Here is a 19,907-nt window from a genome sequence, read left to right as displayed (position 1 = left end):
TGTTAGAGTGAGGAAACTTCTTTAAGATTATGCTAAGTAGTGTCCAACTTCAGACAATACAAGAGTGCCCACTTCCTGTCCTGGTGATCTAAGCCAGAATTTGCTTGTTAGGTTTTAAGGAATTTACTTAGGTAACAATCACCTAAACCTGACGTCTGTTTTTACAGAGAAATGCACAGTGTCACCCAACCAGCAACTTTAAAGCTAGGGATTTCAAACTTAATGTCATCCATCTGTCCAATGCCTGGATTAAAGTCCTTGATTTTTGTACGGCTAGGTCAACTCATTGATGCACATGTATTGTGGGTTGTTTTTTTTAAAGTGTGATTTTGCCATGTCATTGCCAGTGTGGTTTTCACAGGCTAAGCAACTCACTGGGCTCTATTAGACTAAGACCTAGTTTATAGCCAGTGAGTTTGCTGGAGAGAGGTTAAAGGGATGGCACGTAGGCTTCGAGAGTGATTTTTAAAAGGTGGATTTTGCTGAGTTAATGTATTAGTGCGCTAGACTTAGGAGTGTTTTTTCACAGGCTATTTAAATATGCTGTCTTAACTGTAACAATCAAATTAGATTAGCCTTGTGACTAAACTTTGTAAGGTGGAAAATCTAAGGGACCGGAAATGGCTTGAGCTTCGGTAAATATTAGAGACACATATTTTAGTACCATGTGTGGTGAAGTTGGAAAATCAGCTCTGGCGGAACCACAGCATAGCCAAAAACATTGCAAAGGGCTGAAATGATCATACCTTTGATGTTAAGGCCTCTCAAGAATGCCTAAGGGATATCAGCATGTGGAAGGTCACAACGAGCAGTGGGCTCTATCAGACGTCTATTTTTACAGGGAAATGCACAGTGTCACCCAACCAGCAACTTTAAAGCTAGGACTTTCAAACTTAATGTCATCCATCTGTCCAATGCCTGGATTAAAGTCCTTGATTTTTGTACGGCTAGGTCAACTCATTGATGCACATGCATTGTGGGTTGTTTTTTTTAAAAGTTTCTTTTGCCATGTCATTGCCAGTGTGGTTTTCACAGGTTAAGCAATCAGTGGGCTCTATCAGACCAAGGCCTAGTTGATAGCCAGTGATTTTGCTGGAGATAGGTTAAAGGGGTGGCGCGCCCGGCTTCGACAGTGATTTTTAAAAAGTGCATTTTGCTGAGTCATTGCCAATGCTTCTTTTCAAAGGTGAATAAAATCTAAGCCATTTGATGCAGCATCACAAAACTCAGCATGCTCCATCTGGCCATGGCCTTGATTCAGCTTTGGCGGAACCACAGCATAGCCAAAAACATTGCAAAAGGCTGAAATGATCATACCTTTGATGTTAAGGCCTCTCAAGAATGCCTAAGGGATATCAGCATGTGGAAGGTCACAACGAGCAGATGGCTTGCATTCTTTCGGCCTGCAATGGCGTGCCGGCCTGTAGAATGTGTCCAAATGTGGACTTCAGCCAGAAATCAAAAAGTCGGTCAATGGAAACTGCCAAAACGGGCTCGTTGGTCTAGGAGTCTGATTCTCGCTTCGGGTGTGAGAGGTCCCGGGTTCAAATCCCGGACGAGCCCTGTTTACTTACTTTAGATCAACAGGTGTCTGGCACCATTTATGAGTGGCCCTTTCTGAAGAATGCTGGGTCCCAGACTTCTGTTTCTTTCAACGGTCCAGTAAAAAAGGTGGACAATAGGGAGGTGTGAAAAGGCTTGTTGGTCTGGAGGAATGGTTCTCGCTTCAGGTGTGAGAGGTCCCGGACAAGCCCACCTTCGTCTCAAATCTCTAACTCATGTTAGAGCAAGTAAACTCCTTTAAAATTTTGCGAAGTAGTGTCCAACTTCAGAAAATTCTAGAGTGCCCACTTCCTGTCCTGGTGATCTAAGCCAGAATTTGCTTGTTAGGTTTTAAGGAATTTACTTAGGTAACACTCACCTAAACCTGACATCTGTTTTTACAGAGAAATGCACAGTTTCGCCCAACCAGCAACTTTAAAGCTAGGGCTTTCAAAATTAATGTCATCCATCTGTCCAATGCTTGGAATAAAGTCCTTGAGTTTTGTACGGCTAGGTCAACTCATTGATGCACATGCATTGTGGGGTTTTTTTAAAGTTTGTTTTGCCATGTCATTGCCAGTGTGGTTTTCACATGCTAAGCAACTCAGTGGGCTCTATCAGACCAAGGCCTAGATTTATAGCCAGTGAATTTGCTGGAGATAGTTTTAAGGGCTGGTTCTAATCCGGCTTCGACAGTGATTTTTAAAAAGTGCATTTTGCTGAGTCATTGCCAAAGCTTCTTTTCAAAGGTGAATAAAATCTAAGCCATTTGATGCAGCATCACAAAACTCGGCATGCTCCATCTGGCCATGGCCTTGATTCAGCTTTGGCGGAACCACAGCATAGCCAAAAATATTGCAAAAGGCTGAAATGATCATACCTTTGATGTTAAGGCCTCTCAAGAATGCCTAAGGGATATCAGCATGTGGAAGGTCACAACGAGCAGATGGCTTGCATTCTTTCGGCCTTCAATGGCGTGCCGGCCTGTAGAAGGTGTCCAAATGTGTACTTCAGCCAGAAATTAAAAGTCGGTCAATGGAAACTGCCAAAACGGGCTCGTTGGTCTAGGCGTATGATTCTTCCTTCGGGTGCAAGAGGTCCCGGGTTCAAATCCCGGACGAGCCCTGTTTACTTACTTTAGATGAACAGGTGTCTGGCACCATTTATGAGTGGCCCTTTCTGAAGAATGCTGGGTCCCAGACTTCTGTTTCTTTCAACGGTCCAGTAAAAAGGTGGACAATAGGGAGGTGTGAAAAGGCTTGTTGGTCTGGAGGAATGGTTTCTCGCTTCAGGTGTGAGAGGTCCCGGACAAGCCCACCTTCGTCTCAAATCTCTGACTGATGTTAGAGCAAGTAAACTCCTTTAAATTTTGCGAAGTAGTGTCCAACTTCAGAAAATACTAGAGTGCCCACTTCCTGTCCTGGTGATCTAAGCCAGAATTTGCTTGTTAGGTTTTAAGGAATTTACTTAGGTAACACTCACCTAAACCTGATGTCTGGTTTTACAGAGAAATGCACAGTGTCGCCCAACCAGCAACTTTAAAGCTAGGGCTTTCAAAATTAATGTCATCCATCTGTCCAATGCTTGGAATAAAGTCCTTGAGTTTTGTACGGCTAGGTCAACTCATTGATGCACATGCATTGTGGGTTTTTTTTTAAAGTTTGTTTTGCCATGTCATTGCCAGTGTGGTTTTCACAGGCTAAGCAACTCAGTGGGCTCTATCAGACCAAGGCCTAGATTTATAGCCAGTGAATTTGCTGGAGATAGTTTTAAGGGCTGGTGCTAATCCGGCTTCGACAGTGATTTTTAAAAAGTGCATTTTGCTGAGTCAAAGTATTAGCGTGCGAGACTTAGGAGTGTTTTTTCACAGGCTATTTAAATATGCTGTCTTAACTGTAACAATCAAATTAGATTAGCCTTGCGACTAAACTTTGTAGGGTGGAAGATCTAAGGGACCAGAACTGGCTTGAGCTTCGGTAAATATTAGAGACACATATTTTAGTACCATGTGTGGTGAAGTTGGAAAATCAGCTTTGGCGGAACCACAGCATAGCCAAAAACATTGCAAAGGGCTGAAATGATCATACCTTTGATGTTAAGGCCTCTCAAGAATGCCTAAGAGAGCTTAGCATGTGGAAGGTCACAACGAGCAGTGGGCTCTATCAGACGTCTATTTTTACAGAGAAATGCACAGTGTCAAACACCCAACAACTTTAAAGCTAGGGCTTTCAAACTTATTGTCATCCATCTGTCCAATGCCTGGATTAAAGTCCTTGAGTTTTGTACGGCTAGGTCAACTCATTGATGCACATGCATTGTGGAGTTTTTTTTAAGTGTGTTTTGCCATGTCATTGCCAGATGTGGTTTTCACAGGTTAAGCAATCAGTGGGCTCTATCAGACCAAGGCCTAGTTGATAGGCAGTGAATTTGCTGGAGATAGGTTAAAGGGTGGCGCGCCCGGCTTCGACAGTGATTTTAAAAAGTGCATTTTGCTGAGTCATTGCCAAAGCTTCTTTTCAAAGGTGAATAAAATCTAAGCCATTTGATGCAGCATCACAAAACTCGGCATGCTCCATCTGGCCATGGCCTTGATTCAGCTTTGGCGGAACCACAGCATAGCCAAAAACGTTGCAAAGCGCTGAAATGATCATACCTTTGATGTTAAGGCCTCTCAAGAATGCCTAAGGGATATCAGCATGTGGAAGGTCACAACGAGCAGATGGCTTGCATTCTTTCGGCCTTCAATGGCGTGCCGGCCTGAAGAAGGTGTCCAAATGTGGACTTCAGCCAGAAATCGAAAAGTCGATCAATGGAAACTGCAAAACGGGCTCTTTTTACACGTCTAACCACAACGAAACAGCGATTCCATGCATTTCAATCGGTTTATATACCATTTCAGAGCAAGATTTATTTTTTTTTTCACCAAATTGAATAACTTACATTATGCTAAGAAAACACATATTTTAAGTGAAAAGAGTTCATACAGGGGAGAACAAGTTGTATTAAGATGTTTATAAAGTGACCATTGAAAGTAATTGCAACTCTATTTTTCACTTCTAACCACAACGAAACAACGTTTCCATGCATTGTAATCAGCTTATACACCGTTTCAGAGCAAAATATATATTGTTTTTAACCAAAGTGAATAACTTACATTATGCTAAGAAAACACATATTTCAAGTGAAAAGAGTTTATCCAATGGCCTACAAACTGTTTTAACATGTTTTCAATATGAACATTTCAGATAATTGAAAATTTGCTCTTTCACCTCTACCCACTATGCATAAGCGTTTCAAAGCATTCTAACTGACTTATACATTGTTCCAGAGCAAGGCAAACTGTTATTGACCAAAATATAAAACAGTTTATAACACGTATTTTAAGTGAAAAGAGTTTACACAGTGGAGAACAAGACGTTAGTAAAGTGAACTGAAAGTAATTTCAACTCTGTTTTTAGACCTCTAACCACAACAAAACAGCGTTTCATTGCATTGCAATAGGCTTATACACCATTTCAGAGCAAGATATATTGTTTTTAACCAATTGAATAACTTACAATGCGCTAAGAAAACACATGTTTCAAGTGAAAAGAGTTTATAAAGGGGACAACAAGTTGTTTGTAATGTGAACTGAAAGTAATTGCAACTCTGTTTTTACACCTCTAACCACAACGAAACAGCGTTTCCATGCAATGCATGGTTAAAAACAATGTGTCTTGGTTAAAAACAATATGTCTTGCTCTGAAACGGTGTATAAGCTGATTACAATGCATGGAAACACTGTTTTGTTGTGGTTAGAGGTGTAAAAACAGAGTTGCAATTACTTTCAATGGTCACATTACAAACATCTTAAAACAACTTATTCTCCCCTGTATGAACTCTTTTCACTTGAAATACATGTTACAAAGTGTTTTCTTATGTTTTACATTTTGGTCAAAAACAGTATGCCTTGCTCTGAAACAGTGTACAAGTCAATTAGAATGTTTGAAACACTTTTTATTACTGGGCAGAGGTGAAAAAGCAGAATTTCAAATACATGCAATGTGCACTTTGTGAACTTGTTAAAAGAACTTGTGCACCCTTGGATAATCTATTTTCACTTCAAATAGGTCTTTTCTTATATTTTTACATTTTGGTCAAAAACATTATGCCTTGCAATGAAACAGTGTGAAAGTCAGAATGTTTTTAAATTCTTTTCATAATGGGCAGAGGTGAGAGCACAGTTTCAAATACAGGCAATGTGCACATTGCAAACATGTTAGAACAACATGTTTTCCATTGGATAAACAATTTTTACTTGAAATGTGTGTTACAAATTGTTTTACATTTAGATCAAAAACAGTATTTCTTGCACTGAAACAGTGTATAAGCTGATTACAATACATGGAAAGGCTGTTTCGTTGTGGGTAGAAGTGAACAAACAGATTTGCTTGAACAAATCTGTTTGAACAAACAGATTTCTTGCAATGGTCACATTACATATACATTAAAACAACTACTTTTCCATTGGATAAACTATTTTCACTTGAAATTCCTGGTTACAAATTGTTTTCTTATTATGTTTTACATTTTACTCAAAAAACAATTTGTCTTGCACTGAAACAGCATATATGCCAGTTTGAATGCTTTGAAAGCCTTTTTCATAATGGGCAGAGGTGAAAGAGCTGATTTGCAATGACTTATTGTCATATTGCCTGATTCCTCATCGCACTACAACACCCAGCACTACAACACCCAGCAGGCACCCAACCCAGCACTCCACCAATCCTGAACTTCACATCAGATCGTCATTACCAGAATATTGACTTAACCTCTGTACTTGGTTATTTAAGCCTGTTTCACACATTAGGATACTGCAAAGTATTGCCACTAGTTCCGACTGTGCATACCTAGCGTTATTTCTTTGATTGCTTTCCAGTGTTTCGATTGTGTTTTTTGATCTCCAGACTACTGATTTTTGCCTACCCCTTTTGTATTGTTTGCCTGATTAGTTTTTGCTCGCTGCTTATTGGACTCGGACCTATATGTTTACCTATATGATTTGGATTACCCCTATTTTGGCTTTCCTTGTTTCGACCCTGCTTGTTAACCCATTACGAAGTTGGAAAATAATAAAACTATCTATCTACATCTGCGAGCATCTGGCCTTCCTTGTCACGTTACAGAATACTTCACCACTATGCAGATGGAGGATTCAGAGGCATAGAAAGAAGCGATCACCAATCAAGGACAGCTACAGGGCCAACAGGTGCTAGAGGGTTTCACACGGTCTATGGACACGATTGCAAAACAACAAGCCGACCAGCAGGCACAAATGTCGGAACTCTGACAATGTCTAAGAGAACCCACATCCTGCTTAGATGCTATGACTACTTTTCTCCAGCAAGACCCACCTCAGGCATCCGATGCTGGTGGTACTCCCACTGCAGCCCCTGTAAGTAAACCGGAGAAATACGACGGCTCTCCAGAGAAGTGTCGGAGTTTTTTATTACAATGCATGCTATATTTCAATAGCATTCCTCCTTGTTCTAACCAGGCTAAAATAGCATTCCTTGCCTCTCGTCTAACTGATAAAGCTTTAGATTGAGCTGTTGCCGTTTGGGAGTACTTTACTAAACTCCGTCAAGGCAACTGTTCTGTGTCGGACTACGCCCGTGAATGGCATACCATTGCGGCTGGCAGTGGGTGGAATGAAGCAGCCCTGATTGTCACTTTCCGGAACGGTCTGAACACGGATGTAATTCATGAACTGGTTTGCAGGGATGATGAGCTTAACCTTGATCAGTTGATAGCCCTAGCTCTCTGTCTTGACCCACTTTTTGTGGGAACAAAGACCACGTAGAGAAAACAGTATGCGCTTAACTTGTACTACTCCAGGAGCTAGAGTAAATTCCCAGCAAGAGACAGCAGCAGAGCCTATGCAATGTGACTCCTCACGCATGATCAAGGAGGAAAGGACATGCCATTTTCAGGAGGGACTATGCCTGTACTGTGGGTCTTCAGGACACGTTATCAGGGAGTGCCATCTTAGACCCAATAGGTCTACTGCATCGTCCCATAGAGGAGACATGAACAACAACTCCCATGCCACAGTAGGGATCAAACCCATTAAAAAATTGGTAGTGAAGTATTTTACATTACCTGTCTATCTTAGGGTTCACACTCCCTCCTATCTGTTTACAGTCTTAATTGACTCTGGAGCAGAAGGTAATTTTATCCATGCCCGCCTGGTCAAAGATTTAAACATCCCCATAGAGTCCTTACCTAAGACCCTTCATCTAGCCACTATAGACGGGTCTTCAGTAGGGCCTGGTTCTATCACTCTCCGGACTAGTCAGACTCACCACTTGCGCCTTGCACACAGAACTCATCCCGCTACTGGTTTTATAAGCCTCATCCTTCCCAATTATTCTTGGCCTTCCATGGTTGGAACAACACAACCCTACCATATCATGGTCTCAAAGGGAGATCACTCATTGGTCGTCTCAGTGTCAGAAGGATTGTATGATGTTACCTGAGGTGAACTTGTATTCTACCTCCATAGAAAGTCCGGCTGTTTACCCCACTTTTACTGTTCCTCAAGAGTACCAGGATCTCTCTGTGGTGGTCAGTAAACAAAGAGCTACCTTGTTGCCCCCGCACCGAAAATATGATTGTTCCATCGATCTCCTGGAGGGAGCTCTATTACCCAAAGCCCACATATATCCCCTATCCCAAGAAGAGGAGAAAGCCATGGACACTTATATCAGTGAAGCTCTTAGTCAAGGCTTCATTCAATCTTCTATGTCATTCAACCTTCAATGGAGGCATTGGTTAGATGGGGCTAATCATCCTTTCTTAGTTATCACGGACCACAGGAATCTGGAGTACATGCATACAGCTAAACAACTGAACGCACGTCAAGCCCGTTGGTCTCTGTTCTTTTCATAGATGAAGATAGACAAAGAAATAGAGTGAGCCATGCAAGACACAGTCATCCCAACAGAATGTCCGTCAGGAAAACAATACGTACCCACATCATGCCGTGACCATCTATTGACATGGGCTCATTCCTCGTTGGTTTCAGGGCATCCTGGAGAAACACATACTTGACACCTTCTGTCTAACTGGTGTTGGTGGGAGACTGACAAGTGACGTACATAAATATGTATCGTCATGTTCCATGTGCATTCAAAGCAAGATGCCCAAAACCCTACTCGCAGGAAAGCTTATGCCACTTCCAGTACCAGAAAGACCTTGGTCTCACGTCGCATTCATTTCTGAATCTCCCTTGTTCCGCAGGTAACACTACTGTTCTCACTGTGATTGATCGTTTCTCCAGGGGTGTGCAGTTCATTGTGTTCCCGAGTATGCCTACAGCCTTCCAAACTGCGGAGGACTTGTTTAACCAGGTATTCCATATATTCCATATAAGCAGACTACAATGCATGGAAATGCTTTTGTAGTGGGTAGAAGTGAAAAAACAGAGTTGCAATTACTTGCAATGGTCACATTACAAACATGTTAAAACAACTTGTTTTCCCTTGGATAAACTATTTTCACTTGAAATATGTGTTTTCTTAACATATTCCAAGTTATACAGTTTGGTTAAAAACAATGTCTTGCACTGAAACAGTGTATAAGTTGATTACAATGCATGGAAACACTGTTTCTTACAGAGTTGCAATTACTTGCAATGTGCACATTACAAACATGTTTTCCCTTTGCAAACATGTTACAACAGATTGTTTACACTTCCACTCAACAATGTTACTTTAAATATGTCTTAGAGATTTTCCTATCATGCATCACATTTTGATTGCAAACACAATGTCTTACACTGAAACATTGTTTAATGTGATTACAATGCTTGTAGACACTTTTTCCTTGTGGGCAGAAGTTGAAGAACATCGTTGCAATTACTTGCAATGTGCACATTGCAAACATGTTAAAACAGCTTGTTTTCACTTGGATAATCTATTTTCTCTTGAAATATGTATTTTCTTATCATGGTTTTAATTTTGGTTAAAACGAGTATGTCTTGCTATGAAACAGGGCATTGCTTGGAAAAGCTGTTTAGTACTTGAAAGAAGTGAAACAATAGAGTTGTAGTTACTTGCAATTTGCACATTGCATAAATAACAGCTTGTTTTCACTTGGATAAACTATTTTCACTTGAAATACATGTTTTCTTATCATGTTTTACATTTTGGTTAAAAACAGTATGTCTTGCTCTGAAACAGCATATAAATCGATTGCATTGCTTGGAAACGCTGTTTCATAGTGGGCAGAAGTGCAAGAATGGAGTTGGAATTACTTTGCAGCCATGTTAAAACATGTTGTTTTCATTTCCATTCACCGATTTTACTTGAAATATGTTTTAGAACTTGTTTTCTTATCATGCATTACATTTTGCTTGCAAACATTGTTATACTGAAACAGAAATAGTATGTTGTTACAGTTATTGGGTCTTGTGGAGTTTATGTCTTTCAATAATTAAAAAATCAGATTAATATCTATATATACACATACAAGTTGTATTAATATTTAGGAATAGACTTTCTCAGCTTTTTGATTGAGCTAGAAAACTGATGAACTATCCTACTATATACTGTGACATGAGGTTATGCCTTAAAGTGAAAATAGAATTAAATACTTTGTGTTTTTGAAATTGTTTCTTGCAAATGCCACTGTTTAGGCATTCTAGTCATTCTAGTCACTGTTCTTCTATTTATTCATTTTTCCTTAGACATAACTACATACAATTGCATGTAAACTTGTATGTAAACTTGTAGTCTGACAGCTCACATGGAAGGAGAGCCTTCAAGTATAGAAAGGTACTTATTTCCACTCAAACAGCTTATTTCTCAACCCCAGTATAATCCTAGATTCTTATGTAGTACAATTGCACATCTAACTTGTAATGAAACTGACAGCAAAGCTCAGATTACATCTTCACATAGTAGTAATGAGTTCATGAATTTTCTCAGTGAGATAATTAAGCACAATAGTTAACATGTGTTACAAGGAACATAACTACAAACAGGTGTGACATGGACAGTTAAGACAGCAGGGGCATGATGATGGACAGGACAGAGGGGAGGACCACAGGGACCAAGACAAAAACAGGCACAGGGACAGGTACACTGATGGGAAGGGGAATAGTCACAAAGGGAGACAGAGGGACTGACACAACAACCATGACAGGGAAAAAACAGTGACAGTAACAGGAACGTGACTGATATTTCCCAGAGGAAGGACAGGCAGAAGTCCCATAGCCAGCCAGAAAGGAGTACCTGCCAACCCTTCAATCGCTGGCTGAGGTGGGGTTTCTCGCTTAGGCAACGAAGGCACCCCTGCCTTCCTGACGGACGTACCAGGGAGCACTTCATGCGACCCTCGCTGTCTTGGCAGACTTGCGAGGGGACGTGCAGACTCTGGGGCAGCGCATGCCAGATGACACCTGTACCTTCCTAGAGGCCCTACGAGAGAGCACACGGGTTTTGGAGTGGTGTGAACCTTTTGTAGGCTTGGGCACAGATGAGGCTTCCACCTCAATGCAGGAGTCCACGGAATGCTCTGACCACCTCTGAAAGATCCTCCAGGGGAAGCTCCACTATGTTTTGATGAGATGAGAGGATGTGCTCAGATCCTGCCTCCAAGCGCAAGTCGTAGTAGAACTTCTGCCCCTCATTATAGCTCTCAAGATCCTGGTCCATAGAGGGCTGGTTGACCACCATTGTGTCTGACCCTGAATCCCCTAGATCCTCCATTAACCCCTCAGAATGCCCCTCCTCCTCTTAATAAGGATGTAGCAAACCAATAAGAGGTGTCGGCTCCATTTCAGAGCAGAGACACGACGGATCTTCCGGGCTCAAAGGCTCTGCTGTACAAGATGAGTCCAGGGGAGCATTGTATTTCTTCGTTCTCTTCTTCTTCTTCTTCTTCTTCTTCTTAGAAGGGGTAGGGGAGTCAATACCTTCCCTCTTAGGGCTGTCCGAGGGAGGTGCTAGCAAGATTCCCTGGAACTGTAGGGGTGGGCTCTTAATGGGTCCTCACCTGTTTCCCCTTCTTGGAGGAGCCTATCCAAGGTAGGTGAAGGTACGTAAGGTAGGTGAACTGTTCATCCCCCATACTAGCCATGTTGCTTCTGAGTACTGCGTTCATCATATCGGAAAACATGTGATCTGCTCGTCTCTTGCCCTCACACACTTGCTCAGTATCCTCAAGGAGCAACGCCAGGCATTCTGCTCCCGCTAGCAGACCTCGAGCAGAATAGGGTTCTTGCTGCATCCTTTGGCAGTTGGTGTTTCTGGAATGATTGTGTCGGGTGAGTAGGATGCCGACACAAGTCTCCTTAGCTAAACAGATCTTTATTAACACAACAGAAACAAACCAAAAATAACAACACAATAAACAGTAAGACTCATGAAACAGTAACAATGCAACGACCAGCTCCATTAAGTGACACTTGTGTTAACTTATTCTACATGATAAACACTGGGTTAAACCAGACAGCAGAAGAACAGGGATTTATATGTCTTAACAAGGAACATAACTACAAACAGGTGTGACATGGACAATTAACACAACAGGGGTGTGACGTTGGACAGATGCACACACAAATGGTGAGGAGTCTAGGATAGGGGGCTGTACAATGAAAATATTGCAGATCTGATCTGTTGAACATGTCTATACTTATAATAGTTACTATGTTTACAATGTTTACTTAGTTATATATACACAGTATATACACTGCCTGATAAAAAAAGGTCACCACCTGTATTTAGCTAAGCAAATAGGTAAGAGCCTCCCACTGGATAATTGCTGCATGGGTGATTATGTTTCAGTTGCCAAAAAGTTACTTAACTCTAACTGACGCAGTGAGTATCTTATCATTTGTTAAACAACCATGTCAAAAGACACATCCTGTGGTCATGGAAAAGATGTTAATCTGTTTCAGAAGGGTCAAATTATTGGCATGCATCAAGCAGAGAAAACATCTAAGGAGATCGCTGAAACTACTAAAATCGGGGTAAGAACTGTCCAACACATTATTAAAACATCATCTTCAAGAAAGGAATGTGGTCGGAAAAAAAATCTTGAATGATTGTGATCAGTGATGTGGTGGAATTTTGAATAAACAGCAAGTCAGACGTGATTAAAAGAGTAATTTAATAAAGAAAATAAGACATACAAAACACAGTTGTGTGAGAGCTAATGCTCTAAAGTGAAAGCTCTAAAGGGGTAGACTGACTCTGTTCCTTATATCTATACTTCACTTCCCCCATGGAGGGTTGCTTGGTCATCCTGTTTACCCATTTCCTGCTCCTTATCACGATGAACATTCCTGCAGTACCAGAGCACTCACCAGAACAGACACAATTTGCAAGATAAGATAAGCCTAATCCCTCTTTACAACACTTGCAGGTCACTACACAGGCAGGTCATAAAGCAACATTCCAACAGTCGCTTTGTTCACACAATATACAGAGACAGAGTATGCAGACTAAACCATTCATATAGGATTACATAGAGAAAGGATTAACATGATTATATATGAATCACATGATAAAACATGATCGAATAATAATTTCCATCACAGTGATCACCTAAATGTGGTGAAATCATAGAAAAACAACAGCAGAACTCAGTGATATGTTTAATAGTGAAAGTGGGGAACTCAAGGGAACTAGGGAACTCAAAGGATTGGGACTAAACAGCTGTGTAGCCTTAAAAAAACACTTGTCAGTGAGGCTAACCGGCAAATATGGCTTCAATTTGCTAGGGACCATAAAGATTGGACTCTGAAGCAATGGAAGAAGGTCATGTGGTCTGATGAGTCCAGATTTACCCTGTTCCAGAGTGATGGGCACATCAGGGTAAGAAGAGAGGTGGCTGAAGTGATGCACCCATCATGCCTAGTGCCTACCGTACAAGCCTGTGGGGGCAGTTGGTCAGGTCTAGGTTCAGCAACATTATGTGCCCAAAGAATGAGGTCAGCTGACTACCTGAATATACTGAATGACCAGGTTATGGATTTTTCCTTCCCTGATGGTACAGACATATTCCAAAATGACAATGCCAGGATTCATTGGGATCAAATTGTGAAAGAGTGGTTCAGGGAGCATGAACATGAACATCACACATGGATTGGCCACCAGAGAGTCCGGACCTGAACCCCATTGAGAAGACTTTGCGCAGTGGTCGTCATCAATACAAGATCTTGGGAAAAGAGAGAGAGATAGTGGGTATGTGTGGGGGGGTATTTCTTCTCAAAGTAAATAGCATTCTGAATTATTTCCAGTATAAAACAGGTGTATGCTTGACTTTAAAACATGACATTAAAAGACATTATATAAAACAAACTACACATTGTTATAAGGCCTTTTAAAGTACATCTTGAGGTTAATGCTGCCATCTGTCAACCTAAATACTTGTATAGCTAGTTAGCAGTTCATGTCACAAGCTAGTACAAATCTAATTTAGCTTATTTCATATTGCAATTATTAATAATAATAATAATTATTATTATTATTTAAAGAGAAATCTATGCATTGTTATATGAAGACAAATCCAGATATTGTGACCATGGTTTAGGAAATCCTCTCCAGCTCTCTCTCTTCCGGTCCTATATTCAATTCTCCTTTCCAGTCATATATTTTTCTTTCCCCCACTCTCCAATCATCTCTTCTCTGCTCTCCATGTCTTTTTCCACTTCTCCTCTTCTCATTTCCAGTCTTCTATTCTCCTCTCATTTTCTTTTTTGTTATGTATTTAATTGTTTTACTAATAACCACCCCTTATTCTAATTTAGTCTTAATGATATTTAATTTTTTTCTTTATTATTAATTAAATAATTATATTATTTATTTTTCATATTATTATATTTAAAAAAAACAAATAAAAATAATAAGAGTAATTTCTTACATCTAAATATGATGAGACTCGTCTTAATATGTGCTCCTTTTCCCACTCACCTCCATATCACCTGCTTTCCCTGCCCTGTCTGCATCTTCATACTCTCTCAAAGTCAGTGAAACACAAATTCATTTATATAAAGCTTTTTACAACAGTTGACACTAAGCAGCTTTACAAATGTCAGAATCCAAGCCCCCAGTGAGTAAGCCAAGGGTTACAGTGACAAGGACAAACTCTTTAGAGCATGAGGAAGAAAACCTTGAGAGCTGCCAATACTCAAAAGGGGGGGGGGGGGGGGGGGACATCCTTCTCTGGCCGACAATGGACACTACGATAGAATCAATATAATTAATAAGGAGGAGAATAAGTAGTGAGAGAGAGAAAATAAATACATTTTAAATAAAAATAAATAAATAAATAGTCTGTCATTTGTGAGACCATGAAAAGCTCAGAATCTACCTGAGAGACGCCGCCCATCATGAGCCTGTTCCCGGCCTAGTGGTGGCCTTCTGGCTTATCCTCGCCACCCAAGAGGCCTCTCAATCTGTTCTTGTTCCCTGTGTCAGGTCTGTGCCTCTAGGTGCACTCTTGGATCTCCCTACAGCGCCACCAACCGTTGTAGCCACACCTCCAGACCCTGCAGGGCTGGAGAGATCCAGGTCCGCTGCTGACGGCGCCGCCGTGCCTCCATGAACAGCTCAGAATCTACCTGACACTGTAATGACTTCTAACATTTTAAACACACTGTTTACAGCTGCTCAGGATGGGCAAGGAATGTGCAGGGGCAGAACCACTGTTGCAGCTGACCAATCAGAATAGAGTGGTCAGGCTAACCAATCTGATTGTGTTGGGGGCATGAGTTAAGGCACAAGAGCTCTAACAGAGTGTTTCAAGCACAGGGTGAAAAGAGATGAGAAAAATGTGTTTTTTGAAAATTGAAGCATCGATTCTAGTAAACCCCCAAAATACATTTATGAACATTGAAAAATGAGCATAATAGGTCCCCTTCAAGCCTACTACATGTAATCAATGTATCAACTTCATGTTTTAACATATTTACTTCAGTGTATTCATATTCTTCATTGATATGTTGTTGATATGTTTGCCACAATCCCACCATCGTTGTCATTGGGACAGACGATGCCACATACTGTGTTGTTCTCCTGTCAGCATTGTTTTCTATGGCAACACTGCACATGTATTTATGTTTGTTTTTGTATGTAACTACACCCCTGTGTTTGACTTGTCCTCACTAATTAGAGAGGACCCTACCTATTCCTGTTCACCTCACCTGTAGTTCATCAAGGCCACACTTGGAAGAACTGAATCCTCACACACATACACACACACACACACACACACACACACACACACACACACACCCACACACAAATGACTTGTGTTCATGCACAAAAGCCTTGTATTCCTAATTGCATATCTCTTGTATTCCTGGTATTTCTCACGTTCTTTTTGCAGTTCCCAGATTCTTGTTTGCACTGTATTTGTCTGATCACTGGTATTTTGGCCCTGAAACTGTTACACTTGTGTGATGACTGGCCACCCTCTTAGAGTCTCTGTTTTATTATTTCTCTCTGCCGTATCTTTGTTTTTAATTTACTTCCCTGTTCCGCTCATTGGTTTAATTTTCTCCGCCCCTCATCTGTTCCTACAGTCCAGTCCATGTTTTAGTTTTCCCTGTTATGTTCAGATGCATCTGATTTTCTTTGATTGTCTTGGTTATTTTAGCCTGGTGTTTTGTCTTCTAGTTGGTTGGTTATTTTGGTAAGTTAGATTGCACTGTTGTGTTTACGCTCTAGCTGCCTTTACTGTTGTCGCTCCTGCTCTGCTGTTTGCATATTTGTTTAGTACCTTGCCTCAGTGTTTTCCCTCAGCCTCTGTTTATTAAGCCCTTCATGTTTGTTTCCCTCATTTATTAAGTCTCCTCCTGCACTTTGCATCCTGCCTCTCTCCTTGTCCTGTTTGAAGAGTTACAACTTGTAAGTACCACTTGGTGTAATTGTTACAATATCACAGTGTTACTGATACTCTGTTAATTGATCATCTTCAATACTCAAAACTATTAAATATCATGACTGTAAAAACTCATCAAAACAGTACATCCCCAATAATTGTAATAAGTTATTACAAGTTATTAACCTGAAAATGTAATAAATTTCCAATCATGTATTACATTATTGCTAAAAATGTTATTACAATAATGGGTCAATGTTATTACAATAAGTCATCTTACTACATTATTAAGCAAATTATTGCATTATTGGGTTTTAATTATATTTTTGAAAAGTTAAGTACAAACTTTTATTAGATTTCTGGTTATTACATTATTGGGAAATTATTACAATATTAGGATCTGCAATGAGTCCATCAGGCTGGGTGCCTGCACACCCTGACATAACCCTAATGATTATTTTGTAGATAATTATATCTGCAGAATGAGAAACATAACATTAAAACACTTCTCATTTCAGTCACCAGATGGCACTGTGGATCAGAAGACAGAAAAACAATTAATTGTAATCATTGATACCTCTGCAAATAAACATCAGACAGCAGAGATGGCCTTGGTGTCATAATGGTGCCAAGTATGTTCTGGTCCCTGAGAAGCTGTCATTACTCAAGGAAATGGAAAGAGGTCAACTTTTAGGGGAAAAAATAAATAAATCCAAAAAAGTAAGCTGCATCCAGTACAGCTGTTTTGGTCATGTTCAGCTCCAAGTTGTTCTCACTGTTCCAGAGAAACAGCTGTTCAACCAACCATCTATAAGCAGGCTCATCACTGTTCCCTGATAACAACAATGCCTGTAGTGTTGTCTGCAAACCTCAGGAATTTGTGGAGGTGTAGTCATTAGTATATGATCCCTGGCAGGCAAACTCACCTTAGTCCACAGGACACATTCACTTTAGCTCACAGACACATTAAACAAACCAGACAATGGCAACTTGTGAAGAGTGGAGCTGGGAGTCATGAACTGGGCAAAATAATCCAAAACAAACTGAAAATATAAGGAACAACTCTGTCATTGTCAGGATGTTATAACATGCCATAAATTACACTTCTTGGGTTTTCTTTGTGGTAGAGAGGTCAACGGGAGAAAGTTTATCATTACTTATCTTCAAAAGACTGGAGAAGCTTAACATCTTCATGAGGACTGCAGAGGATAGTCCTATAAATTGGTGCCAATTTAAGAGACAGAATAAAGGTTTTCATGCTAGGCTTCTCATTCGAACTCACTAGCCTTCTTTGTTTCTATGCGGTGCCCACACTTTAAATCTGGTCATAACTGATGCTGCTAGTAGCTCAACAGATGCCATTCGCTACTTTGAACATTTAATAAAATTATTCAAATTCTTCTCAGCCTCCCACCATAAATGGCAAATTCTCTTGACACATGTCAGAAACGTCCCCTGAAATCACCAGTCAGCGATGAGGTGAGAAAGCAGGCAGTAAGGTACAAGGCTGGACGAGTCAGAGAGGCCTTTAGGGAGGGGAGAAAAACTACTGCAGACCCTATAGTGAAAGCTGGAAGCCCTGTCATTGTCTGAGGAGATTGGATCCACTTTCTGTTTGCACAGTCATATGGTATGACAATTTGAACAAGATCCAGCATGTAAGCTGATGTAGTCACCCTCTGTGCAGCTAGATGTGGCTATTGACTTGCTAAAGACAATGAGAGATCCTCTCACCTGCTGCACACACACAGCGGATTTTCTGATAGACAACTGCAAAGGAAATGTTGCAAGGGGATTGATGTGAAGGCTTATTCAAACAAAAGCAGTTGAGAAACACAAAAAGGCACTTTAATTATGAGGCTTCAGATGAGCTATTGGTGATGCACTTAAAAAAAAACAATTTTTTTATGTGGTAATGGACACAGCCCTCTCTTCACTTGATGAGAGATTTCAGAACTTGGGTGAGGTGAATGATAAATTTGTAGTTCTCCTTCACTTCTCCCAATATGTGAAAAGATGCTAAAGCAGTCAAACCTAAGCACTGATCAAAAAAACATTACAAACATGGAACTCTGACTCCTCCATGAGAAGAAGCTGACAGAAATTTACACCAATATGTGGGTACCTCTGAGAATCTCTTGCCACTCTTTCTGGACCAGGAACACATACTGAAGTGGGAGCAGGAACAGAACCCACAACAGAATCAGGATGAGGATGACAAAAGTGCCAGGAGGGAGGCCAAGAAGACACAACAAAAGACAACAAACAATGAGGAAAGACCGGAGGCATAAATGGATGAGGAAAAAAAACAGACCAGGCCAGGGACAAAGGAAGAGGAATTATTGCCATTATTGCCTGCTCCTACTGCCCCATTGTTTTTGCCACCTCTGTTGCCTGGTTTTGTTTTTGCTCCTGTTGTGTTGTCTGTCCCTGTGCCTGTTTCTGTGTCGGTTCCAGTTTCTGTGTTTCACTTGGTTTCTATCCCTGTGTCCATCCGTGTGCCTGTTCCGGTGCCCATGTCTGCTTTGGTTCCTGTTCCTTTGTCTCTGGCCTGGTCCGTTTTGCATTTTGGTAATCCTTGTCCTCCCTCCTGGCACTTTTCTCGCCCTCAGTCTGTTTCTGTTGTGAGTTCTTGTTCTGCTCCCGCTTCCGCATCCATTCCTGCTGTTGTTTCTGCTCCTGTTTCTGTTGCTCTTTTTCCTGTCGCTCCTGTTCCTTTGGTTCCTGTGTCTATTTCTGCTTTTGATCCTGGTTCTTGTCCTGTTCGGTCTTCTCCTGTTGCCCCAGTTCCTGTGTCTGCTGCTGTTCCAGTGCCTGGTCCTCATTGTGCCCCTTGTTTGGCTCCCGTTTCTGCTCCTGTGTCTCATCTGGGTCCTGTCCCTGCTCGCGTCTTGCCCATTCTGTTCCAGTTGGTGTCTCATCCTAGTCCTGTTTTGTTTTGGTGGTTCCTGTTTTTGGGTGCCCCGGTGTTGCGTGCTTTGGTGGGGGGGGGGGGGTAAGTCACGATCAGTCCCTCCCAGATTCCATGTTTTCCCTGTCTTGTGTTTTTAGTTCCATTCCATAGTTTCGTTTTCTCCTCCCGTCATATGATTTTCAACACCTGTCCCTCGTTTAGTTCATTTTAAACCCTCTCTTGATCCCTGTGTTTTGGGCTGCTCATTGAATGTTTATTTTGTTTATTTCCTAGTATCTTGTTATAGCCTGATTCCCCTGTTTGCCTTTGTGTGTTTGTTTTGTTATTATGTATCCACGTACTTTCCGTGTTGACTCTTTGACCCTGGACTGCTATAATGACTTCAATTCTGGATTTGCCCTGAATAAACCTTGCTCTTCTCCGCACGTGTCCACCTCCTTACCACTCACCATTACAAGCTTATTGTTTAATATGTTATTATTGAAGGTGCTATTTAACATTGAGTAATTATAATGTAATGACTTGGCTACTGGATGTACTTGGGAATGTATCATCAGGTGGATGGGGTTTTTTTTGCATC

The 19,907-nt window shown here is 41.0% G+C and overlaps 2 non-coding genes across 2 annotated transcripts; both read left to right on the top strand.

Annotated features, from left to right (window-relative positions):
• Positions 1–1,491: 1,491 nt before the first annotated feature.
• On the top strand, positions 1,492–1,563 carry trnap-cgg. The gene has a single exon. It is a non-coding gene; the product is annotated as a tRNA-Pro (tRNA).
• A 1,032-nt stretch (positions 1,564–2,595) lies between these two features.
• Positions 2,596–2,667, top strand: trnap-cgg. The gene has a single exon. It is a non-coding gene; the product is annotated as a tRNA-Pro (tRNA).
• Positions 2,668–19,907: the final 17,240 nt, after the last annotated feature.

This window comes from Electrophorus electricus, chromosome 21 (genome assembly GCF_013358815.1).
Source record: "Electrophorus electricus isolate fEleEle1 chromosome 21, fEleEle1.pri, whole genome shotgun sequence".
In the NCBI taxonomy this organism is placed as follows: Eukaryota; Metazoa; Chordata; class Actinopteri; order Gymnotiformes; family Gymnotidae; genus Electrophorus; species Electrophorus electricus.
Note: the sequence above shows the minus strand (reverse complement) of the source record. Positions and strands in the feature narration are given on the sequence as shown.